The sequence below is a fragment of the Sarcophilus harrisii genome, chromosome 3, assembly GCF_902635505.1.
Source record: "Sarcophilus harrisii chromosome 3, mSarHar1.11, whole genome shotgun sequence".
Taxonomy (NCBI): Eukaryota; Metazoa; Chordata; class Mammalia; order Dasyuromorphia; family Dasyuridae; genus Sarcophilus; species Sarcophilus harrisii.
The window spans coordinates 262,082,847-262,109,913 of record NC_045428.1 but is presented as its reverse complement, the minus strand read 5'-3'; the positions used below and the strand labels follow the sequence as shown (position 1 = coordinate 262,109,913).

General features: G+C 36.9%; 1 protein-coding gene across 1 annotated transcript in view; it reads left to right on the top strand.

Moving 5' to 3' along the window:
* The first annotated feature begins 10,834 nt into the window (after nucleotides 1-10,834).
* LOC116422351 overlaps nucleotides 10,835-27,067 on the top strand; it is a 63,862-nt gene continuing 47,629 nt past the window's right edge. Inside the window, exon 1 of the mRNA XM_031959447.1 lies at nucleotides 10,835-10,887. The gene's annotated coding sequence lies outside the window, so the exon portion shown is untranslated. The remainder of the gene's footprint in view (nucleotides 10,888-27,067) is intronic.

Here is a 27,067-nt window from a genome sequence, read left to right as displayed (position 1 = left end):
GAAGTGTTAAGTGTCTGAAGATGGATTTGAACTCGGGTCCTCTTGACTTTAGGGCCAGTACTCTATCCACTGAGCCATCTAGCTGCCCCTAGTCCCCCATTTTTTTTCCTTCAAATCAAATAAAGATTTAAACTTCTAGTGGCAATACTTCAATGTTAATATATATACATTTCTAAAATCTTATACCAGAATAAACAAGTTTACAATTTTAACATGCACTAGTTAAAAGTAATTATCTTATATAATTTCAGAATCAGAATTCCAATTTAAGTACACACAGCTCCAAAATTTAAGGTGGAAGAAAACCGGTCTTTCAAGTTCATCCATCTATAAAGGAAGGGAACACACAAGAAAGGCTTTAAGAGAGTGGCAGACTTTAATACTTTGGAGAAGAGGGCTGAATGGAAGAGGGATCATAAAGGGGTGTGTTTTAAATGCAGAAAACCAGGCTATTTCAAATGGGACTGTCGAGCTGCAGCTCAGGAGATATAGAAAGGATATTGTCCTTGGACCCCTTATCCAAAATGTAGATGCATTAGATGCATGGGACACTGGGCATCTGAATGTCAAAGTTCAGGAAACAGGGTCAGGGACCCAAACAGGGTTCCACAAACCAATTGACCCTGGGGAATGATTGCTCAGGTCTCCAACATCAATATGGAATGTAGGAACAAATACATCACTTGGGTGGCAAAGGAACCCTCACTATAATTTTCCTTCGCAGTGATGGATTTTATACACTGCCCCACCCCCACCATAGGCAATGTGAGGTTCTGATTCAAAAAATATCCCAATGGTGATAGCCTAAGGATTTTAACTTTTTCACCCCCTACTCAACTGTTCCTTGGCTATTCCAGCAATTCAGCTTTGTGATCATACCTCATCGATCCTCACTCTATAACACTGATGATGATGCATATATAGAAAGGGGACAGACAATGATGATGCATATATAGAAAGGGGACAATTTGTTGCTCAAGGTATAATTTTTCCTATTAAGTTACAAGCTCAATTAGAGGATAAAAGCTTGCCAATGCTCCTGCCAACTTACTCTAACACTGAGGCTATTGCTGACACTTATTTCACAGAGGCCATACAAGAAAGTAGGCCCATTACCACAATACAACTTGGGAATATAGTTTAGGAGGGACTCATTGATACAGGTGCTGACAGGGCTGTCATATCTGCTGATCAATGGCCTCCGTTGCAGCCTATCACAGATGCAAAGGTCAAGATACCAAGGATAGGTGACACACAGGACACCAAAATATCATTGAATTGGAAAAAAAGAAGGGAAAACAGGACATATTAAGCCATTTAGTTCAATGGCTGCATGTGAATTTATGGGGTCATGGTATATTGCAGGATTTGGGTATTATCACAATGGATTTCTAGAAGGGGTCATTGCACAAGTTGCAGCTCTTACCACCCCAAAATATTATGGAAATCCAACAGCCCTGTATGGGTGGAACAATGACCCCTCTGTATTAAAAAGATAACCACCTTAAAAGAAATAGCAGAAGAGCAAATGAAATTAGGTCATATAGAAGAGACCCAGATCCAATTGAATTCTCCAATTTTTGTTCTTAAAAAGTAATCAGGAAAATGGAGAATATTAACTGATCTGAGACAAGTTAACAATGTGTTGGAAGATATGGACCTCTTACAGTCAGGCCTGCCTTCCCTCAATATGATTTCCAGACATTGGCCTTTATGGATACTAGATATTAAAGACTGTTTTTACTCATCTTTGCACCCTGAGGATCAGAAGTATTTTGCTTTTGCTGTTCCCACTTTCAGGAGCCTGATCATAGATATCAGTGGATAATGCTGTCCCAAGGAATGCATAACAGCACCATTTGTCAGTGGTATGTTGCTAAGACCATAAAGGAAGTGAGACAAAAATGATCCTTATGTGTTGTATTATATGGATGATATTCTTTGCAGCAATCCTGCCTCTGATATATTATAACAAAAACTGAAGATTATGACAGAAACCTTATATGCTTTGGTGTTTAGAATAGCCCAAGATAAGGTTCACAAAGTTGCCCCATATTAATATCTAGGATTTGAAGTGAGTCAAGACACTATAAAAGTGTGTAAAAGATACAAGAGATGAAACTAAATCAGATAAATACATTAAATGCTTTTCAAAAAATGATAGGGGGCAGCAAGGTGGCACAGTGATTTGAGCCCCAGTTCTGAAGTCAGGGGGACCTGAGTTCAAATCTGGCCTCAGACACTTAACACTTCTTAGCTTTGTGATCCTGGACAAGTCACTTAACCCCAATTGCCTCAGAAAAAGAAAAAAAAAGATAAGGGATATACAGTGGTTGAGGCCATGAACTTCTATTCCTAATACTCTCATGCAGCCCTTATATGAAATATTGAAAAGTGATCCTTGCCTGACCTCATCTAGACAATGGTCTCCAGAGGCCATAGCTAGCATTCAGGACATTACAAGAAGGTTACATGATGTTCAGACTGGAAGGCTATATTACTTGTCCTGGGACAACCACTACACCAAGGAGATAGTATTATTGAGTGGAAAAAAAAAAAAATATATATATATATATATAGTGGTGTGTGTGTGTGTGTGTGTGTGTGTGTGAAAAATTAACAAGACGATAGAACCCTACTTGGATGGTGTAAATGAGATTATTAGAAAAGTGCTGGTCTGCATTTTACAAATTTCTTAATCTATATGAAGTTCTTTGAAAACTGGCTTTGAATTAATCCAAAGCTTACCAAAATTGCCCCTGTAGCCAGTCCCAGTGTTTTCACAGATGCTACAGAAGATCATAAGGCAGCCATTTTATGCTCTGCCATGCAAATTAAGACTGTATATTCCACTTCTTATGCTTCCACTCAAAAAAAAAAAAACAAGTTGTATGCTATTATCCAGGCCCTTATGTTAGAACCTGCTATAAATATTATATTTGATAGCCAATATGCATGGGGATTGTACAAAGAATAAAATAAAAAGTCAGCATAAAAGAAGGACCATCAGAAACCACTAGACTAGTTTTTAAACTGGTTCAAAATATGATCTGACAACATGTTAATCCCTTTTTTATTACACATGAGAGATCTCATACTAATGGACAAAGATCCATATTCGAGGGTAATGGGGAAGTTGGTGCATCCCTAGAAGCATATACAGTCATTTCCCCATTAGAAAGAGCAAAAAAGACCCATGCTGATTATCATATTTTCATGAAGTCTCTTAGAAATATATAACATATAAAAAAGGAAGAAACAAGACAAATAGTGAAAAGATGCACTGCCTGTGTCCCTTATCAACCCTCACACCTTCAGAAAGGTATTAACCCATGAGGGGATAAACCTAATAATATTTGACAGATGGATGTTACACATTACAAGAAGTCCAGAATACATGTTACAGTGGATACTTATTTAGGATACTTATTTAATAAGTAGATACTTATTAGTGCCATGGCCACTTTATAGAGAGGAAAGGCCACCTCTCATGTTATCCGTCATCTGCATCAGTTTTTCAATAGCAGGTTTGCAAATAAACATAAAAAATTGACAGCGAACCATCCTATATATCCAAGACTGTTTAGCAGTTTCTTCTCAATCATGGCATACATCACATATTGGCATACCATATAACCCAGGTCAAGCCAAGCCATTGTGGAACATAAAAATCAGACTAAAAAAAGGTTCCTTCAAAAAAAAAAGGAAATCAGGGTGCCCCAAGTGACACAAGGGGATATAGACAAAATCATATATACTATAAATTATTTAAAATTTGACTCCCAAGAACTGAATCTGGCTATAAAATTTAGTATTTCAAAAAGCACAGCAGGACTTAATCAAGTCACTATACACAAATGCCCTCCATCAAAGACACAAAAGCCATGTGGAAAGGCCCAAATGGATGGGAAGGTCCCTATAGGGTATTAATGTGGGGACGAGGGTATGTTTGTATCTCAACAGGAGCAGCAGAACAGTGGGTTCCTTCAAGACATCTCGAGGTTGTCGCTAATACCTTGAAGACACAGCTATTTAAGAAATAGCAATCCTGATGAAAGAACAGCAAAAGAATTGCATCATGTTTGGTTTTTCTAAGTATTTTGAGTGTTAGCTTTGGAAATTGGAATTATGGGGAACTTTTCTTCTAGAAAACATTCTCTAATTTTTTTAGGTGATGATTTTTGAATTTACTATTTATCTGACAGATATCTAATATTCAATACTGCAAAAACTGAAATACCAAACTGTCCCCACAAGTACACTTCTTGTGGTTTCTTTGTTCCCTTGTACTGTATAGTCACCAAGGCTCACAATCCATTTGTCATGCACACTTTCTCATGATCTCTTGTCCTCCATCCCCTCCAGTAGATTTTGAAGATGTTTTGATTTTACTTTTGTAATATTCTTCCTATATGAACCCTCTTTTTTCTTTTAACATCTCCATAACCAAAATACAGGCCTTCATCACCTCAAATCTGGAATATTTCAATAGCTTTGTAGGAAGTCCCTCACCACTTCAGTGTATTTTCCACTTAGTATCAAAATGACCTCCTTAAAGGGCACAACTAATCAAGTTTACTTTGTTGACTCAATAAAGACCAGTGGAGATCTCTAACATCAAGAATTAATTATATAGCCTTGCATGACATTCAGAGTCATTGAAAATCTGAAAATTCTCTTTTTACCAAACACTTTTCAAGAAGACAAACATTTTCTATACCAGAAGATAGACACTATACCAAGTATAGACCTTGGTACCAAAGCTCTGGACCTAAATTTTCTTTAAGCTATTGATCCTGAGTTCATCTGACTAGATGGTCTATCATCCAAATACAGACATTTTTCCTGACTGTACACAATACCGGAAATTTTGATTCTTCATATCTAAGCAAAGTTTTCCTGTCTTCCTCCAATTTCAAGCTACAAAGACAGAGAGGAAGGCTTTCTTAAATTGGCTTTACATTTGCCTTTCCTTTTGTTATCTCCCATAATAGACTATGAATTCCTTGAGAACAGAGATATCTTGGGGCTTCCTGGACCAAGCACAGAGCATTGTTATTTGGTTAGTGGGGACACTTCATCAATGTTTATTGACTCACTGACTAACCTAGCTTTTCCATAGTTACTCAAACTCATTGTGAATCCACTTATACTCATTGAGGTCACAGATGACAAAATTGAAGTGATTCTCCATGTTTGCTTCTCAGTGTTTTGAGCAAACAAATGAAAAACTGATGGCTAAATTATTTTATTTCTGGAAGGAATTTTCTAATTTTATCTTCTCAGTTTCTACTTATAGACTTTTTTGATTTGATCTATTACTAAACTTTTATGTAAAGTAGAATTTATTGATGAGAAAGAAAAACAGGTTTCTAATTTATATAAAATTTCCTTTTTATTAATAATCTATTTATTATAATTAAATACCTGAGCTTTTTTCTTAGGCCATGTCAAAATCAAAGAACAGGATCTTCTCTGGCATTATTAGCCTTCAAATAAGACATCGTTTCCTCACAGTCAATCTTCTTTCAAGCAACAATTTACAGGTTATATTTCTATGGAATATTTCTTCCCATGGAAAGCCTCAATTTGTTTCTATGGAATATTTCTTTTCATGGAAAACCTCACTTTGTAAGAACCAGAGAGAACTTATGTTTTCAGGGACATTTGGATAACTTAGATCATGATATATCACGCATCAAGGAAAAAATAATTTCAATTTTTACTGGAAAGGGAATCAACGTTTTCAGACAAAGAAAACCATAAGAATTTAAAAAAAATTGTAGAGGGCCACAGATATTGGGGGAACTCTGCATGAGGTATAAGACCCTTCAGCCCAGAGGGAACCCGCTGACATGTCTCAGTTGGTCCCCCGTCTCCCATAAAGGCTCTCAGACTTCCTGAGAAGTCAGGGGGCAATGACAACCTATGTTGTAATTGAAACAGAATGATACCAAGTGGCAAAGGGTCATCTATATACAAGAGCAAATTGTTTATGTGGTCCCACATGGTAGTATATAGTTAGTGCATGTGCAGTGTGCTTTGATTATATAAGGGTATTAGGGTATATAAGGCTGAGAGAATTTGGAATAAATGGACTCCATCTTTGACTATACACCTGGGTCCTGCCTCTTCACTCCTCTTCTAAGACCAAGGACTTGGGCTGGTACTGGAATCCTCTAAAGAGCTAGTCTGGATGATACATGGTATTCAACATGGGGCCTTGGAAAGCAGGGCACAAAGCAGCTCGACTGACAAGATCAGTGGGAGTTCAGCTGAGGAGTCCCTGTGACCTATACTAGGTAAATATAAAGAGAGGCAAGTGGGAAAATTCAGTAAGGGCTAATCTAATTACTTTTCTTTTTCAGTCTATATGGGGCAAGTCCAAACAAAAGAACCTCCTTCTGGAGGGAAGTATGACTCATGCTTAGGTTAGTAGAGAAGCAAGGTTTGTTCGTAACTCAGAAGCAAATCATTGAGTTCTTAGATTCTCTGGAATGCAAGTCTCTGTGGTTCTTTAAGAAGAGAATTTGGAGCCAGATGTGTGGAAGGTAGTGGGAGAACAACTAACTGAATACAATGGGATAAAGATGGCCTTAGGAAATCCTACATATAAGAAAAAGAAAAGAAAGCTTTTAGTGTGGGGTATCAAACAAGGATGCATGAAGAGAAAAACAAGCAGAAGGTTGGTGCTGGTAGTCCTGGAGGGTACAGCAAGTAGGATAGAGCTAAGGAAGTCTTTTTTAGTATTTTGTTGATTTATATTGTTTGTTACTGTGCTGGGAAATTTGAGGGGCATGGTGCTTCTGGTGTCCCAGCCCATCTTCCCTTCTGCCTAAGCCCTCGCAGGGGTCTCCTCTGCTTCCAGATCCTCCTCCCTCAACTCTGCCTTCATGGGCAGGAAGAGAAGGAATGGGAGGGGCAGTGACACCGTCAGCCCCTCCAACACAGTTTTGTCTTCCTATGTCCCAAGGCAAGGCAAAAGAGATGAGACATTTTATAAGTTAGGATTATTATTAAGCCCTTTAGCTTTTTAGGCAGGATGCTGTGGAAAGCCTGCCAGCATTCTCACCTGTTCGCATTCAGTAGAAAACTAATACACTGGTGTGGGTGGAAGAATGGCCCTTAACCAGTGAAAAAATCCAGGTCTTATTAGATATAGTACAGGAACAACTTTATTAAGGGTACTTACAACTTTCTCTAAGTCCTTGGAATTCCCCTGTATTTGCTATAAAAAAGAAATCTGGAAAATGGAGCATGTTGACTGAGCTGAGAAAAGTAAATGAAAAATGGAATCTATGGAAAATCTTCAGCCTGGATTTCCATCTCTTATTCAATTGCCTAGAGAATGGCCTCTTTGTGCTATAGATATTAAGGATTGTTTCTATTCTATCAGTCTAGATAAGGAGGATATGAAAAGATTTGCCTTTTCAGTGCCCAGTGTTAATTTAGTTGAGTCTTATAAAAGATTTGAATAGACACTTTTGCCATAGGGATTTAAAAATAGCCCTACCGTATGTCAAATGTGGCTGCTGCTCTTACTCCAGTAATAAAAGCATTTCCAAAAGTTATGTTAGTATATTACATGGATGATATCTTGGGATGTGCACCTGAGGAGTATAGAAGCATGTCTACCAAAAAAATCAGAGAAACACTAAGGAACTATCAATTTTATATAGCCCCAGAAAAAATTTAAAGGCATGGTCATTTTCAGTATTTAGGATATGAAGTATATTACAAGGTATTTACAATACCAAAACTTTCTTTAAGAACAGAGAAGTTGAACACCTTAAATGACTTTCACAAGTTGACAGGAGATAGCCAATGGATACATCCAGTGTTAGGCTTAACCACTTAATTATTACAACCATTGTATGACATTTTAAGGGGAGACACTGCTTTAGATTCACCATGCTAGCTTACGAAAGAAACCCAAGAGGCTTTGAGAGAAGTTGAATTGGCTGTATCCAATGTGGTTGAAAGAGTCACTCAAAAACTCTTGGAAATATCAGTTTTTACTACAAAAGAGGCACCTACAGCAGTCCTTGATCAAGGAGACAGTGTGATCAAGTGGGCGAACCTCCCAGCACAACCAGACCAAAGCTTTGTTCCTTACCCAGTGCTTGTGGCTAAAATCTTATTAAAGGACATTAAACAGATAATACAATTATCTGGGATGGGATCTAAAAATATATGTGCATTTTATACCAATGCAAAAATTAATGTATGCTGTGAAACCGTCCCAGTGTGACAAATTTTATTGGCCATGGCTCCAAATTTTAAACACAGGTTCCTCTTAAAGATAACCTGGATATTTTATAATTGACCATGGATTTTTGAAGAAAACATTTTTTGGGTTCCTCTTCAAGGACTAACCATCTTTACAGATGCATCCAAACATAAAATTTCTGCTGTATACTCTTGTGACTTAACTATAAAGAGAGTAGTCAGAACCCCTTTTCAGTCCATTCAGAAGAATGAATTGTATGCAATCATTTTAGCTCTTACTTATTATGCAGGAGATGTAAGTATAATATCTGATTCAGCCTGTTCAGTAGGTATGGTATCAAGAATTGCCACAGCCCAAATAAAATTTGTTAAATTTGTAGCCTTTAATACATATCAATTTTTTAAGGAACTTCAGAGCAAGTGAGAAAACTTCCAGATAAGTATTACCTCTTGCATGTCTACTCTCATATGGGACTTCCAGGTCCTGTTTTTTATGGAAACTGAAAGGCAGATTGCCTTCTCACCATGCTAGCTGATACTCCTCTATTTCAGGCAGCCCAGGAATCTCATTCTAAAGAATCGGGCTGTTTGAGCTTTATGTCTGCAGTTTGAGATAACAAAAGAGGAAGCTAGGAGCAAGTAAAAGCCTGTACAGTTTGCTTTCCTCTCCATGCTCATATATCCCCCTAGGGAAGAACCCTTGTGGTTTGAGACCCGATTGGCAAATGGATGTGATCCATTATAAACCTTTTAGTTGTTTGTTTTTTTATCCATATCGTAGTGGACACCTTTTCAGGATTTACTTTTGCAGTTCTAGTGGCAAAAGAGATGGCCCAGGTGGTCATTAAATTCTTTATACAGATCTTTGCAGTTATTGGCATGTCACAAGCAATAAAAACAGATAATGGACCTACATATACTTCTAAACATTTCACACACTTTTGTGCATAGTATCAGATTTTACACACCACTGGCATACCCTTCAATCCTCAAGGACAGGCAATAGTAGAGAGGAGAAACAGAGACATCAAGATACTCCTCCAAAAACAAAAGGAGAAGCCACAGGTAACCCTAGAGAACTTCTAAATTTATGCTCTTTATACAATTAACTTCTTGATTTTTGACAAAGATACACTAGTGGGCTCTGGCAGACAGGTTTTATAACCCACCAGAAGGGCAGTGTCCAGTGTGAGCAGCTCCACTATCTTTAAATAATCACCACATGATGTGGAGAGATCCAGAAAGTGTTCACCAGATAGATTAACTGCTTGGGGGAGAGGGTTTGCTTGTATCTCTACAGATGGGGAAGGAATCAGATGGGTGTCTGTGAGCCATATTCATCTTGTCCATCAGAGAGAGATGGAGAAGACCCTTGAAACAAAGGAGAAGAACCAAGAAATACCAGGTGATTCTATCTCTGACTGCACCTATCACTGAAAGAGTCTGGCACTTAACTCTGTGTGTGTGGCAATTGACTAATAAACATCACCATGACCATAAAAATAATTTCTGATGAGACTGATACAGGACTTCAAAACCTGCGGAAATCATTGGATTTTTTGAGACATGAAGTGATGGACAATAGATTATTTTTGGACTATCTCTTGACAGCTGAAGGAGATGTATGTGTGGTTGTGAATTGATAGTTATTTTCTATATCTTCTTTCCAGGACTGATGGAAGTCTCTTACGGTATCTTGTTTATTCATATTGTGTGTTATATTACTATTTGCTTGTGTGATTCCTCCCATACTGATGACTTTAATCACTGATGTATGCCTGCTTCAATTAAAACAAAAGAAAGGGAGAGATGTAGAGGGCCACAAATAATGGGGGAACTCTGGGTGAGATGTAAGACCCTTCAGCCCAGAGGGAACCTCTTGAGAATATCTGATTCAGCTCCCCATCTCCCTTAAGGGATCTTGGTCTTACTGAGAAGTCAGATGGTCACAACCTGTGTTGTAATTAAAGCAATAAAATCATGGCAGAATCAAGGTGATGTTCTATTTTGAATTCTCAGTATTTGGGGCATATGACTAAGACATTTTGTTATCAGATTTAATTTTATATTTTTTCTTTTATGATCTTTTGATCTTTGGTGTACTTTAAAAAAATCTCATAAGTTTTTTTCCCTTTTTTCTCATTTTGTAATTAAAGCAGTGATACCGGGTGGCAAAGAATGATACCAGGTGGCAATCTACATACAATAGTAAGTTATTTATGTGGTCCTGCATAGCAGTATATAATAGTTAGCACATGTGCAGTGTGCTTTGGTTATATAAGGGTATTAAAGTATATAAGACTGAAACAATTTGGAATAAAAGGGACTTCATATTTGACAATCCATGTGAGTCCCACCTCTTCACTCCTCTTCTAAAACCAAGGACTCGGGCTGTACTGAGATCCACCAGAGAGGTAGTCAGGACACAACAAAAAACATTTTAAAATCTTATGTATATGTGCTAAGCATATAGCAAAATTATTAAAAGTTTTAAATCTGGACAAATATGATAAGTCCCAATACCCCCACAGTGGTCTCAATGAGCCCACTCCCAACAGATAATATGAGGCATTGCTGAAATCATAAAGCACCTTTTTTTGGGAGGGGGTAAAACAGTCAAGGAGTGTCAGTCCTGATTAGAAGACAGCAAAGATGGAGGTATGATATTTTTAGTATCACAAGGATTTTGACTTTTACCTTTTGAAAGGTGATATTGTGAATTTTTCTTGAAGACACCATTCTGGAATTTTTGATAGGGCTGCTTTTCTAATTTACCATCCATTGTCCTTCAAATAGTATATCTTCAATATTTTGAAAATTGAAATCTCACCACCATAAACTTTTTTCAGTTTTCTTTTACTGTTTAGTCATTCAATCTCACAAAATTCCACTTCCTTAAATACTCAGAACTTTCCCCTCTCCCTCTTCATCCAGTAAATACCAATGCCTATTTGTTTTCATTATGTTTGTAAAAGCTCCTTTCTTCACATTGGCAAGAACTTAAGGGAGGTCTCCTCTTCTGAAGCTTGGATTTTTTTCTGAAAAAAAAAAAAAAAACTGCTGGTTTTTCTACCTGCCACAAGTCTCCTTCCACTCCAATTCTTTTTCTGCTTTTTAATGATTCCCTGTTCAACTCCAAGACTTAATGCTCAAATATTTTTAGCATTGGAAACTTTTCAAAATATCTCTGTTTACCCCTTACACACACACACACACACACACACACACACACACACACACACCTTTCTAGGGTATCTGATCTTCCATAAGCCCAAGGATTTTTTGGCTATATTTTCTGGATCCAGGGGCATTGGAAACTTTGCTGTTCTTCAAACAAAACATTTATCTTTCAACAATAGGTATTTTCCCTGATTTTCTCCTCATTCCTGGTCTTCTCATCCTTCTCATTTCTATCTTCTCTGAAATCTTTCAAGTACAAGCTGAAAGCATATATTTTAGAAGCACTTCTAGAATCATTATTATTACTAATGTTTTTATCTATAAATTTCCTCAATTTTTGTTCTGTATGTAAATTGTTTATACATAATTGTTAGCATGTTGGCATGCCTACCAGACCATGAACTTCTTGAGAGCAGAGACTACCTTGGACCATCCTTCCAATTCTTGGCATATAGCATGTCGTTTTGCACAGAGAAGACGTTTCATCATTGTTTATTGACTCACTGACTAAACTGTGTTTTTCAAGTTACTCAAAGACATCTTGAATCCATTTACACATGATTAGGATAAAATCTTGGCAAAATCGAAATTATGTTCTATTTTGCATTCTCAGTATTTGGAGCATATGACTAAGACATTTTGTTATCAGATTTAATTTTATCTTTTTTCTGTTGTGATTTTTTGATCTTTGGTGTACTTAAAAAATAATCTTACCAGTTTTCCCCCTTTTTTTTCTCATTTTACCTAATATATTACCAAATTTAGATTTCAGATAGAATCTATTTCAGAGAAACAGCATCTGCTTCCTAATGCATTTGCAATGACACCTGATTCTTCTTCCTAGTCCCCATGATCATGATTATATTAATCTGTCTTTTAGAAATACACAGATTCTTTTTTTTATTTAATAGCCTTTTATTTACAGGTTATATGTATGGGTAACTTTACAGCATTAACAATTGCCAAACCTCTTGTTCCAATTTTTCACCTCTTACCCCCCCCCCTCCCCCAGATGGCAGGATGACCAGTAGATGTTAAATATATTAAAATATAAATTAGATACACAATAAGTATACATGACCAAACCGTTATTTTGCTGTACAAAAAGAATCAGACTCTGAAATATTGTACAATTAGCTTGTGAAGGAAATCAAAAATGCAGTTGGGCATAAATATAGGGATTGGGAATTCAATGTAATGGTTTTTAGTCATCACCCAGAGTTCTTTCTCTGGGCATAGCTGGTTCAGTTCATTACTGCTCCATTGGAAATGATTTGGTTGATCTCGTTGCTGAGGATGGCCTGATCCATCAGAACTGGTCATCATCTAGTATTGTTGTTGAAGTATATAATGATCTCCTGGTCCTGCTCATTTCACTCAGCATCAGTTCGTGTAAGTCTCTCCAGGCCTTTCTGAAATCATCCTGTTGGTCATTTCTTACAGAACAGTAATATTCCATAATTTTCATATACCACAATTTATTCAGCCATTCTCCAACTGATGGACATCCATTCAGTTTCCAGTTTCTAGCCACTACAAAAAGGGCTGCCACAAACATTCGTGCACATACAGGTCCCTTTCCCTTCTTTATAATCTCTTTGGGATATAATCCCAGTAGTAACACTGCTGGATCAAAGGGTATGCACAGTTTGATAACTTTTTGAGCATAGTTCCAAACTACTCTCCAAAATGGTTGGATTCGTTCACAACTCCACCAACAATGCATCAATGTCCCAGTTTTCCCACATCCCCTCCAACAATCATCATTATTTTTTCCTGTCATCTTAGCCAATCTGACAGGTGTGTAGTGGTATCTTAGAGTTGTCTTAATTTGCATTTCTCTGATTAATAATGACTTGGAGCATCTTTTCACATGACTAGAAATAGTTTCAATTTCTTCATCTGAGAATTGTCTGTTCATATCCTTTGACCATTTTTCAATTGGAGAATGGCTTGATTTTTTATAAATTAGAGTTAATTCTCTATATATTTTGGAAATGAGGCCTTTATCAGAACCTTTGACTGTAAAAATATTTTCCCAGTTTATTGCTTCCCTTCTAATCTTGTCTGCATTAGTTTTGTTTGTACAAAAACTTTTCAGTTTGGTATAGTCGAAATTTTCTATTTTGTGATCAGTAATGATCTCTAGTTCTTCTTTGATCATAAAGTCCTTCTCCTTCCACAGGTCTGAGAGGTAAACTATCCTGTATTCCTCTTATTTATTAATAATTTCATTCTTTATGCCTAGGTCATGAACCCATTTTGACCTTATCTTGGTGTACGGTGTTAAGTGTGGATCAATGCCTAGTTTCTGCCATATTAGTTTCCAATTTTCCCAGCAATTTTTATCAAACAGTAAGTTCTTATCCCAAAAGCTGGGGTCTTTGGGTTTGTCAAAGACTAGGTTGCTATAGTTGTTGACTGTTTTGTCCCTTGAACCTAACCTATTCCACTGATCAACTAATCTATTCCTTAGCCAATACCAAATGGTTTGGGTAACTGCTGCTCTATAATACAATTTTAGATCTGGTACAGCTAAGTCATCTTCATTTGATTTTTTTTTCATTAATTCCCTTGAAATTCTTGACCTTTTGTTTTTCCATATGAATTTTGTTGTTATTTTTTCTAGGTCATTAAAATAGTTTTTTGGGAGTCTGATTGGTATAGCGCTAAATAAATAGGTTAGTTTAGGTAATATTTTCATCTTTATTATATTTGCTCGCCCTATTCAAGAGCATTTAATATTTTTCCAATTGGTTAGATCAGACTTAATTTGTGTGAAAAGTGGTCTGTAATTTTGCTCATAAAGTTTCTGATTTTCCCTTGGCAGATAGATTCCTAAATATTTTATATTATCAGTAGTTATTTTAAATGGAATTTCTCTTTGTAACTCTGACTGTTGGATTTTGTTAGTGATATATAAGAATGCTGATGACTTATGTGAGTTTATTTTGTATCTTGCAACTTCACTAAAGGTGTGGATTATTTATCATAGCTTTTTAGTAGAATCGCTTTATTGGAGAGTTCATCCCATTCACATTTATGGTTAAAATTACTAATTCTGTATTTCCTGCCATCTTATTAGCCCCAGATTATGCTTTTCTTTTACTTGCCCCTCTAACCCTCTTTCCCAGTTTTAAACTTATGTGCCCCACTTGTATCATGCTGCTTATCCTTTTTAGGATCCCTCCCTCCCCCCTTTGAATTTCCTCCTCTTTCTTGTACCCTTCCCCATTTTACTCTTTTCCTTTACTCTTTTCCTCTCCCCCTTTTTAATGAGGTGAGAGATTTTCTGTAAAACAAGTATGCCAATTATTTTCTCTTTGAGCCAACTCTGATGAGAGTAAGATTCACACAATGTTCCTCCCCCTCTCTAAATTCTCTGAGATATGTTTCCTTTGCCTCTTTATGTGATGTAGTTTCCCTCTTTTTATCCTCCTTTTCCCCCTTTTCTGACTTTATCCCTTTTCCATTTCTACTTCCCTGTTTCATGTTACATCAGTAAAATCAAATTATACATGTGGTCTTTATGTATATCCACAACAGAAATACTGTGCCCAAGAGTTCCTTTTACCTTTTTCTGCTTCTTTTGAGTCCTATGGTTGGAGATAAATTTTTTTGTTTAGATCTGGTTTTTTCCTTAGAAACAAATAGAATTCATCTGTTTCATTGAATGTCCATCTTCTTCCATGGAAGAAAATGCTCAGCTTAGCTAGGTAGTTTATTCTTGGCTGAATTCCAAGTTCTTTTGCTCAGAATATCAGATTCCAGGCCCCTCGATCCTTTAATATGGAAGCAGCCAGATCTTGAGTGATCCTTATTGTGGCACCTCAGTACTTGAATTGTTTTTTTCCTGAATGCACAGGCATATAGTTTTTCCTTAGTCTGATAGTCTGAAATTTGGCCACAATATTCCTTGGAATTTTTATTTTAGGGTCTTTTTCAGAAGGTGTACAATGAATTCTTTCAATGCCTATTTTACTTTCTGATTCTATTATATGTGGGAAGTTCTCTTTGATGATTTCCTGTAAAATAATATCTAGGCTCTTTTTTTCATCATAATTTTTGGGAAGTCCAATAATCCCCAGATTATCTCTCCTAAATCCATTTTCCAGGTCTGTTGTTTTTCCAAGTAGATATTTAACGTTTTTTTCCTAATTTTTTCATTTCTTTGGTTTTGCTTGACTGATTCTTGATGTCTCAGTGAATCATTCATTTTTATTTGTTCAGTTTTGATTTTTAATGAGTTATTTTCTTCATTAGCTTTTTTTTAAAACTTATTTTTGTATATGTCCAATTGAGTTTTTAAATGAGTTGTTTTGCTCTATGGAACTTTTTTCCATTTCACTAATTTTTTTTTTCAGTGAGTTATTTTCTTTTTCCAATTCATAATTCCTACTTTCTTAGGAATTCTTTATCTTTTCCAATTCACAAATCCTACTTTCCTGGGACTTCTTTACCTTTTCCAATTCACAAATTCTGTTTCCCTGAACTTCCTGGGAATTCTTTACCTTTTCCAATTCACATTTTAGGAAGTTGTTACTCTCTTGCATAGCTTGTCTTTCCTTTCCACATTTTTCTTCTAGCTCTCTTTTAAGATTATTAATATACGCTTCTAGGAAAGTGTTATGTGATGGGGGTCAGATAACATTCCCCTTTGGGATATTGTCTGGAGACTATTTGCCATTAGTCTCCTTGGGGTTGAAACTGCTCTCTTTCTGTATAGAAGCTATCGATCATCTTTTTGATTTTTTTTACTCGTTTTTTAAAGCCTGTAGGATCTGCCTTCAGGGCAAGAAAATTACCAGCTTCCTCTGAAGAGCAGGGAGAGGTGTATGGACAGTAGCTGTCCTGCAAATGGGCTGCAACGAGCATCTGGGAAAATGTTCCCCACAAGTGATTCACACCTGGTTAGCACAAGCTGAGCTGTGGAAGTGCCCAGTGAAGAACCTTGCTGTGCGGGTTAGCAACTGCCCTGGGGCTAGAGGCTGAACAGTGAAAGTGGCACTACCCTAGGCCAAAGCCTGCTGTGGGGCTGTGGGTATTAGCAGCTGACCAGCAAATAGCCCTGCATGAATCAGAAGTATCTCTGCCCAGGGAAGCGCAGTCACACTCCAGAAGTTCTATTGCCCCAGGCTGAACCCCCCACTGTGCAGATTAGAGGCTGCCCCGGGCTGTGCCTCCCTGCCATGCATATTTGTGACTGCTCTGAGTAAGCCCATGATGCAGAATGCAGCTGCACAACTGTGCTGTGATCTGTGCTGAGTCACTCACTTCCAGTTTTGAGTGGGTATAGCCAGATCTTGTTAGGTTCTGGAATTTTTTAAGAGTACCCTCTACCTTTGCCTTTAATTTCTCTGCTGGTCTGCTGTTTTGCAAGCAGAGCAGAGCAATCAGCCTATGGCAGAGTTGTCTCTGTTGTTTTTCTAACCATAGAGGCTACCCCTGCCAGATCTGCACAATATGCTAGCCTCTAATTCTATCCCAACCTGTGCTGATCTGTTTCCGGCCCCTCAGGATAAACCTTTTCTGGAGAACTTCCAGATTATCTTCAGCTGGTAAGTTGTTGTATTTCCAATCTTCATGAATTTTATCAGTCAAATGCTATTTTTGAGGCTGAAATTAATAATTTGTTGTGAGGGTATGAGAGGAGGTTAGAAAATTGCATGTTCCTTCTCTGCCCTCTTGGCTCCGCCCTTTGGTATATAATTCTAATGGAATACTATTGTACCATAAGAAATGATGAGCAATTATTTTCCAAAATATCTGGAAAGACTTATTATCAATTAATGCAGTCTAAAGTGAGAAAACATGGAATAGTCTATAACTGTGTTGCATGATTTAGGTATTCTAAATAATACAGTGATCAAAACAGTTTTGAAGGACTTATGATGAAAAATGCTCTCTATCTTCAGAGAAAGAATTGATGGAGTCTGAATGTGGATCAAAGAATACTTTTACAATTTTCCTGATTTTTCTTGTTTTTTTTTTTTGGCTGTTTTCTTTTACAACATGGCTAATATGAAAATGTTTTTTCCATGACTGTGGATTTATAACATCAAATTGTTTGTCTTCTCAATTAAGGAGAGGGCAGAAGAAAATTTCAAACTCAAAAATTTAAAATATATGTATTAAAAAGTTTTAATATATAATTAAAAAAATACTAGGTAGAGAAACAGTGTCATAAATATGAGCCTTGCCCATGTAAACAAACACACACACACATACACATTTATATACATATTTAAGGGCCCCAGAGACCACCTAAGGGCCCCTAACTCAAAGTTCCTTTGTGAACTAACTTGGGCCTTCTGACATACTGTTGCAACACCCCAGGGAAAAAGGAAATCTACAGCAATCTCTTTTTGTGCACCCTGGCTCCATGTCTGCTGACTATTCCTTTAAACTTACTACATACTTCATTCTGAAGCAAACATTGAATCATACCCTGATTTCCTATATAGACTACCTGTCAGCTAGCTTGGCTGCCCTCCAAAAATACCCATTTAAAGGTTTTCCATCTTGCAGCTATTTGCCATAACTCACTTGGACCATCCTCTAAGTCTAGGTCTCTTTATTTTTATGCTCATAAAATCTTATAAGAGAATTTCCTTGGATTTTTTCAGATTCTCTCTGAATCATTTCTAGGACACATTAATACATATACCATATTACACAAATGCATGTTTAGCAATGTATGTGTGTGTGTGTGTGTGTGTGTTTGCGTGATACTGTGTTTGTGTGTTTTGTGTATTTTATTCTGCTCCCAGGGCAATTCACTTAAAGTCCCTAGGCAAGAACAATAAAAACTTTTATTACTCAATCCATCATTTAACTTTTCTGTATTTCAACTTACTTATCAGTAAAATGAAATTATTGGACTAAAAGAGAATGGTTAATTTGAAGACAATTATCCTCTTTGTTTTGTTTGTTTTTTATTTCTATAGTTGTATTTCGGTATAACACATTTCCCTTGTAATTCTTTGTATTTTACTTTGTACATGTAAGAATATTATTCTTGGGAGGGTGTATAACTCCACCAACTCCACCAAATTCCCAGAGAGGTTGATGGCATCAAAAAGTAAACAATCTCCAGACTTATGTACCTCTCAGATTTCTCTAAGCTCTAAATTTCATGATCAAAGATGCTATCATTATTCTGATGTGATATGAATATTAACTGTGCATCATTTTTGCATACTACTTTTTCTCTACTTAGATACATCTATGATAAATGAGTCTACCTGACAAAGTGATCAACCCCAGCTTCTACTTCTTCTATAATGAAATAGAGAGTAAGGAACATAAATTGAAAGATTGTTTATAATTCCACTGGAAATAGACTGAATATCCATCAAAAGAGAAATCATAGCTTCTGCAAAGTTGTAAGAAGCATCTTCAAAGAAGTGCAAGATTACATAGGAAACAAACAATATGAAATAAAGTGAGAAATAAAAAAGAAATTTATAATATTGCCTATTTCTTCCCTTTCAGTAGAGTCCCTGACTTCAGTAGAGTTCCTCTGAGAGGCTGTCCTGAGGACATGGGCATTGCTACAGCAAGCTCTTCTGGCTCCCATGATCCTCCCCATGTATAAGAGCAATTGAGGAAAGCTGAAAAAGTCAAGGTTTTTTATATAGGAGAATAGCCAAGTGAAGGAAATGAGTTGGACCTGTCTGACTGCTTTTAGCTCTTGTATAATAAGCAGAGAGAGATAAATGGATATTAATGACATTTTGTGACACTTAGGACTTTTACCTGGCAGAGTTTGGAAGGGTTAGGAACATGTTAAAAATTGTGAATAGTGTAACCTAGTTTTTGGTAAACTCAAAAACATTTGTTGTAAAAGTAAAGATTATTTTAAACTTAAACTTAAAAAGTTCTGCAGCAGCTAGGCATAGGTTGATATCATCTTTTTAATAGGAGAACATAGACCTGCAAATATCAATGGAGATATATTAAGGGATCTGAGTCCCATGAATAAAAAAAGCAATGGAACTCTAGTTGAAAGAAAGCATTATGAATTTTTAAAAAATTTTGACAAGGGGTTTGCAGAATAAGAGATTCATGATACAAAAAATGTTTAAAAACCCCTAGTGTAGGAGAAAAAGGGATCAGAACAACAATGAATTGGAGCCATGGATAGTAGGGACGATATGTTTTAAAATTCAGCAAAGGACATTGAGATGTAGCATTCAGACAGATAAGAGAACCTGAAAAGTACAAGGTCAAAAAAAAAGTTAGAGAAAAGAAGATAACCCAGAGGAGATGGTGACCTTCAATGTCAGCCAGGATTGCTGGCTGATATAGTAACCAGCTCAACTGAAAGCTCTCAGAATCCAGGGGATGGGTGGGGGGATCCACAAAAATGAAAACTAATAAGGTTTTGGACTCAGAGCTTTGTGGAACTAGGTTATACAGGAACTGAACTAAGCAGTGAAAATGATCTCATTTCTCTCTCATCCCCAGAGACTGAGGTGCTAAGATAATGTCCAAAAGGAGTTGGAGGGATTTTTGGTGTGTTTGGCATTGGAAATATTACTCTGCACAAACACATCTAAGTAACGGAAGAAAACAGGGGTCTAAGGGGAACCTGAAATTGATGAAGGAAATATTGATGGGCTTGAGCCAAAGGCAGATACGTGACATCCCCAAATTCAACCACTTTAAGAGGTTCAGTAAAACCACAGGGGAAAATGTAATCCATTGACTAAAGGTAGAAGGAGTCAGAAAATCATTGTTATAATTAGATTGCATCTTCACTGAAAGCTAGAAAGGTCCTCTGAGGACATTTAGTTAATAGCTTAAGTTTACAAATGAGCAAACACTCTAACAGGGGAACTTATTTGTTTCCAAGATTAAAAAGTTAATAGGCTTTGATACTCTATCTTTCTTACATTTAAGTACTAGGACTGTACTGCACTCAGAAGGATTTGGGTACAGTGTTGTTATCTTCCTCCATCTTGGAGAAAATGCTGTATAATGTTGCCATTAGTTTTTTGAGTTTGCTTCCTCAAATCTATCCGGGTGATAGGAGATTTAGGGTTTTGGTTTTGGTTTGGTTTTCTAGCTTGAGGAAACCCAACTGGCAGAAGCTTAAGCAAAAGACAGATATGAGACAATCCTTCTGCCATAAGGACCCAGGAGACTGACCTGAGAAAATAGGATTAAAATGTTCTCTATTTGAGGGAAAGGGACCCACATGTGCAAAAATATTTGTGGCAGCCCTTTTTGTAGTGGCAAGAAACTGGAAACTGAGTGGGTGCCCACCAATTGGAGAATGGCTGAATAAATTGTGGCATATGAATGTTATAGAATATTATTGTTCTGTAAGAAATGACTAGCAAAATTATTTCAGAGAGGCCTGGAGAGACTTATATGAATCGATGGTAAGTGAAATGAGCAGAACCAGGAGATCATTGTACATGGCAACCACAAGACTATATGACAATCAATTCTGATAGATGTGGCTCTCTTCCACAATGAAAGGATTCAAACCAGTTCCACTTGTGCAGTGATGAAGAGAGCCATCAACAACCAGAGAGAACCATGAGAACTGAGTATGGAACACAACATAGCATTCTAACTCTCTGTTATTTGCTTTCATTTTGTTTTCTTTCTCAATTTTTATTTTCCTTCCTTCTTGATCTGATTTTTCCTGTGCAGCAAGATAACTGTATAAATATGTGTACATATATTGGATTTAACATGTATTTCAACATATTTAACATGTATTGGACTACCTGGCAGCTAGGGGAGGAGGTAAGGGGAAGGAGGGGAAAATTTGGGACCAGAGGTTTTGCAAAATTCAGTGTTGGAATTACCCATGCATATGCTTTTTAAACAAAAAAAAAATTGGGGATCAAAGGTTTTGTAAGAGTCAGTGTTGGAAAAATTACCCATGCATATGCTTTGTAAACAAAAAAATATATAAAGAAAAAAAATGTTTCCTCTTTGACCAATAGGAATGGGGACTGGAGAATCATTATTACTACAATTAGTTGATACATTAAACTAGAAGAGTCCTAAGAGAACATTTAGTGAATCTCTCTGCATTTTACTTATACAAGCATTTTGAATTAGAGTCCTCTTTTCTTGCTCTATTTTTTAAAAAAATTTCAATTTTGTGCAATGGAAGGTTGGCCTAGACCAGAACTAAAACTCTGTTATAAAGCAGTAGTCATCAATACCATTTGGTACTGACTAAAAAATGGAGTAGAGAATCCAACTCTGGGATAAAAACTCACTCTTTGACCAAAGTTGCTAGGAAAAGGGGAAAATAGTATGGTTGAAATTAGGCATTGACTAAGGCCTAATAACCTAAACTAAGGTCAAAATGGGTTCATGATTTAAACATAAAGGCCTAAATTGGAGCTAATTAGGAGAACAAGGAATAGTCTACCTCTCAGATCTAAAGTCATACAAAATATTTTCACATATACTTCAATTTGCCCTCAGAATGCATCAGCTCCCTCTGTGGATACCATTTTTCAGCATGAATTCTTTGAAGCTGTGATGGATCAATATATTAGTCAGGGTTACTATGTTTTTTCATAGTCTTTACTAATATTGCTGTTACCGTATAAATTGTTCCTTGGTTCTTCTCACTTCACTTGGTATAAGTTAAAATAAATCTTAAGTAATTCTTAAAATATTTACTGCATCATTTCTTATACTATGATAGTTTTATGTTATGATATTTAACAATATATATGCTCTAATTTGTTTGACATTTCCCAGTTGTTGGGTTTCTTCTCATATTCCAATTTTTTTGAGAGAGAGGGAAAGAGAGAAAGAGAGAGAGAGACAGAGACAGAGACAGAGACAGAGACAGAGACAGACAGAGAGATAGAGAAAGAAAGGGAGGGAGGGAGAGAAGGAAGGAGGGAGAAGGAGAGGGAGAGAGACAGGGACAGGGGAGATAAGGAGAGGGAGAGGGAGGGAAAGGGAAAAGGAGAGGGAGAGAAGGAGAAAGGAGAGGAAGGGAGAGGAGGAGAGGAGACAGGAGAAGAGGGGAGAAGAGAGGGGAAAGAAAAGGGGAGAGGAAAGGGGATAGGACACAGAGTGGAGGAAGCATAAATGGAGGGAGGGAGAGGGAGAGAAAGAGAGGGAGAAGAGCTGCTATAAATATCTTTTGAAATCTATGTTTTGTTTTGTTTTGTTTATTTCTGATCTTCACACTCTATAAACCAAGGAGAAGTATTTATGAGGAAGACACAGTTTTAAAGCCCATTGACTATAATTGCAAATTCTTGTCCAGAATGCTTAAGACTAGTTTAAAGCACCAAGAATGCATTAGTATTTCAATATTCTTACATCATCTATGAAATGTCATTTATTTTGTCTGTCATTTTAGCATCTTAGTATTTCTTAGTTCTTTTAATTTGATTTTCTCTTAATTATTAGTAAATAGAACATGTCTTCTTATGATTCCTGGTAACTGATTTTTTCCAGAAAACTAGTCATTCATGTTTTCAAATAAAAAAATTCATTTATGTTAAAAGTATAGAATAGCAAATTTAAAAATTCTAAAGTTTGACAACTCAAGAGTTGTCCTGAACCAATCAAGTCTTTATTGAGGAGCACTCCTAAAATCTAATGCTTTACATTATTTGCATCCTAATGATAGGGGAGTGAAACTGTGTTTAATCTGTAAAATTAAATCTCTAAAATTCTGTCCTTTTCGATCTGAAAAAAAAGAGATCCAAGTTGTCTAGAGAGGGGACCCATCCTCCCAGGACGAGAAAAGCAACATCATTCAAGGGCAAATCAAGCTCCTATTGATCTTTTGGAAAGTCACAGTCTCAGGCAATTGAGAAATCTTGATCTGATTATCGAACCTCCCCCATAAAATAGGTCTTCTGGAAACTATTCTTTGTAGATTTTCTCCATTGAGAAAATTTTCCCTGCTAAGGGAAAGCAACCTCCGATGTTTGCAACAGCCTTTGGGGTTACCAAATTCTTTTGTTTCCCCAACCTGTCTCTCAGCAGAAGGAATCTCACTCATTCACCCACCTCATCACTAAAACATCTACTTTTATTTATCTTTATGGGAGCAGGAGTGGACAGAGTTATTAAGAAGTATCATTCCTGATGGAAGCAGAGAGAAAACAATTATATAGTGTTTGGTTTTTCCAAATATTTTGAGAGTTACCTTTGGAAGATGGAAATTAACAGAAGCCTTTATTCCAGAAACTATTCTTTAATTTTTTATAGATGATACTTGTTAGTGTTTGTAACACTACTCTACATAATAGTAGTATGTAAAATATACATACTTTTAAAATATTCAATATCATCCAAACTGAAATATCGACCTGTTCCCCCAAGTACACTCCACAGGGTTCCTTACATCCTTTGCACTATTTAGTCATTGAGGCTCCCCACTTGCTTGGCAGGCAGACCTTCTCATCACCACTTACCCTCCAGCCCCATCCAGTAACTTGCAAAGGTGTCCTGACATTCTTCCTCTATGAACTCTTTTTCTCTTCTGACATCTCCCCAACCATAATGCAGGTCTTCATCAGTTTAAGTTGGCAATATTTCTTCTTCTTATTATTATTATTCCAACTATTTATTTACAAGATATATGCATGGATAATTTTTCAGTATTGACAATTGCAAAACCTTTTGTTCCAATTTTTTCCCTCCTTTCCCCTACCCTCTCCCCCATTTGAGGGATAGAACTTCTATCAAAAATGACTACTCAGAGACTTCTCAAAGTAAAAAGCAGAAAAGTTGTTGTTTATTAATAGATTCTAATGAGAATGAGCAGTTCCATCATGAAGAGGGGAAGAGAAAAAGCTCACGGTAGAAGGGCTAAAGAATTAGGAAAGATATATAGTTTTTATAGGTTTGGTTACAAAGGATTACATCATAGGTTGGGGAGCATTAAGAAAATAGGTGCCCTCTCCCCTTAATTGAATGTTAGACATGGGTGCCAAACAGACCTTCAAAATTTAGATTACTAAGCTAACAGGATTCAACTAATAGTCTAAATATTGGTAACATTGAATAGTGATAAATGTCATCATTTCAGGTTAAGTAAATATATCTAAAATTTAAGTAAATATTGGCTAACACACAACATACTTATGCAGGTCACAGAGACATAGAAATAATGAAAAATAAAATACAGAAAAAGAATTTAAACATTCCTGGAAATTCTTCACCTTATCTCTCCATTCCATATACCCATATGGCAGGTAGACCAATACATATTAAATATGTTAAAGTATATATTAGATACAATATATGCATACATGTCCATACAGTTATTTTGCTCTGCAAGAAGAATTGAACTTTGAAATAATGTACAATTAACATGGAAAGGAAATCAAAAATGCAGAGGGACAAAAATAGAGCGATTGGTAATTCTATGGGTGGTTCACACTCGTTTCCCAGAGTTCTTTCGATGGGTGTAGCTGATTCTATTCATTACTGCACTATTGGAACTGATTTGGTTCATTCATTGTTGAAGAGGGCCATGCCCATCAGAATTGATCATCTTATAATATTGTTGTTGAAGTATATGATGATCTCTTGGTCCTGCTCATTTCATCATTTCACTCAGCATCAGTTCATGTAAGTCTTTCCAGGCCTTTCTGAAATCATTCTGATAAGGTTTAGACTTAGAGAACCAAAATGCAATTAGGGTTTCTGATTGTCAGGGAGTTAAATGATAAGGTCTAGTGGCAGGTTTGGGGTTCAGGGAACCAAATGGAGAGCTGTGGCTCCCCTAAAACCCTTTGGGATTTGGTGCAAGGGTAGGGAGTTTTGGGGATTCCCTTTTGGCGTCACAGAGGTTCTCTGTAAAAGAATTTAAGACCCGAAAACCTAGATTGATAAAAGAGGTTTATTATGAGGATTGGAAGTAAGGTTAGAAATCCTGACAGAGAGGCATAGTCTGGTTAGGGAAATAGGTAAGGGTAAAGAGAGGATGGCACTGGAAAGAATATTCCAGTGGACAGAGGCCCTTGGCATCCCAAGCATGGCATAGCATGGCATGTTTGGAACCTCTGCAAAGAGAGAGTTTTAGTTTGGTTCTTTTATAGTGGAAGCTTTAGCTGAAGGGAACTGATGGGTGGAGTCCCAAGTTGGCCCATCACTGGGTTTCAGCTTGAGCTGGAATTTGAATTGAATTAGATAAATTTCAGGACTGAGCTGACTCCACCCAGATAACAAGGATGAAACTGCCCCTTGGGGCAGAGTCCTTCACTGAGGCAGAGTTGAAGGAGATTTTTTCCTTTAAGGATTTTTAGAGTTTTGGCATCCCCTCTTCAATCCTGCTGGTCATTTCTTACAGAACAATAATATTCCATAACATTCATATACTACAATTTATTCAGTCATTCTCTGACTGATGGGCATCCACTCAGTTTCCAGTTTCTGGCCACTACAAAGAGGGCTGCCACAAACATTCTTGAACATATATGTCCCTTTCCCTCCTTTAAGATCTCTTTGTGCTATAAGCCCAATAGTAACACTGCTAGATCAAAGGTATGCAGTTTGATAACTTTTTGAGCATAGTTCCAAATCGCTCTCCAGAATAAACCAGCAATATTTCAAGAGCTCATTGATTGTAGCAAGCCACCCCACCACTTCATTGTATTCTCCATTCAGTGTCAAAATGACCTTCCTAAAGGGCACAGCTCCTCAAGACTACCCTGAGTCAATAAACATTGATGTCAATTTTTTTGACAAAAAGAAAAAAGTCTCAAGAAAGGTCATTGAAGATCTCCAACACCAAGGATCACTTGTACCTCCTTGTATGGCATTCAAAGCTGTTGAATCTGATCCCTCCTTCACTAGGACACTTCTCGAAATGATTTGCACTTTCCACTTCCTGTGACACTGATGAGGTCTGTAGTAGTTAGAGAGTTGTGGAAATCCCTTTTTAGTCAGAGGCACAAGTTCTTTGTGAAAGAATTCACTAACCCAAAGAGTTTTAGATAGCAAAAATGGAAGTTTATTGTTAGATAGGAAGCCAGTTTTGCTAAGAGACTGATTTCTTTAGTGGCAAAGTCATATTAGGGAAATGGAGGCTGGCACTGAGAAGAGAATGTCTTCTCAATGGGCAGGGTTCTGGCCACTATGCCAAAGAGGCAGAGCAAACTGCTTTGGACCTTCTTCAAAGAATTCATTTAGAAATTGGCCTATAAAAAGGAATCTTGAGGCTCAGATTTCAGATTGAAAAGAAAACCAAAGCTAGATATGGTTATCAATATCCACCCCAGGTCTCCCAAAAGAATTTGAATAGGTGTAGAGGCTGAAACATATGCTTAACATATGCTTAAATCAGACAACAGAACACTAAAGGACAATTTCCTATTTGATGCGAGATAATGATTCTATTAGCATATATTTGGATAAATGGCAAGTTGGTGCTTGCTGAATGTTTGGTGTTAAGATAATCATAGACAAGGATTGGAAAGTGGAGGGAGGGAGGCAGAGGCACTTGGCAGCAGGACGAAGAAGAGAGAGGCTGGTGATTCTGGACTCCAGAATCCAGGATTTTGCTTATCTGCCTCCTTCATTTCTAAGGACCAAGGACTTTAATTTATCCTGATTCTGGCTGACCCCAAGGTTTCCAGGGAAGTAGTCCATACTATACAATTGGCACCCAACAAGAAGCAAGGACCCTAATTTCACTGAAGAA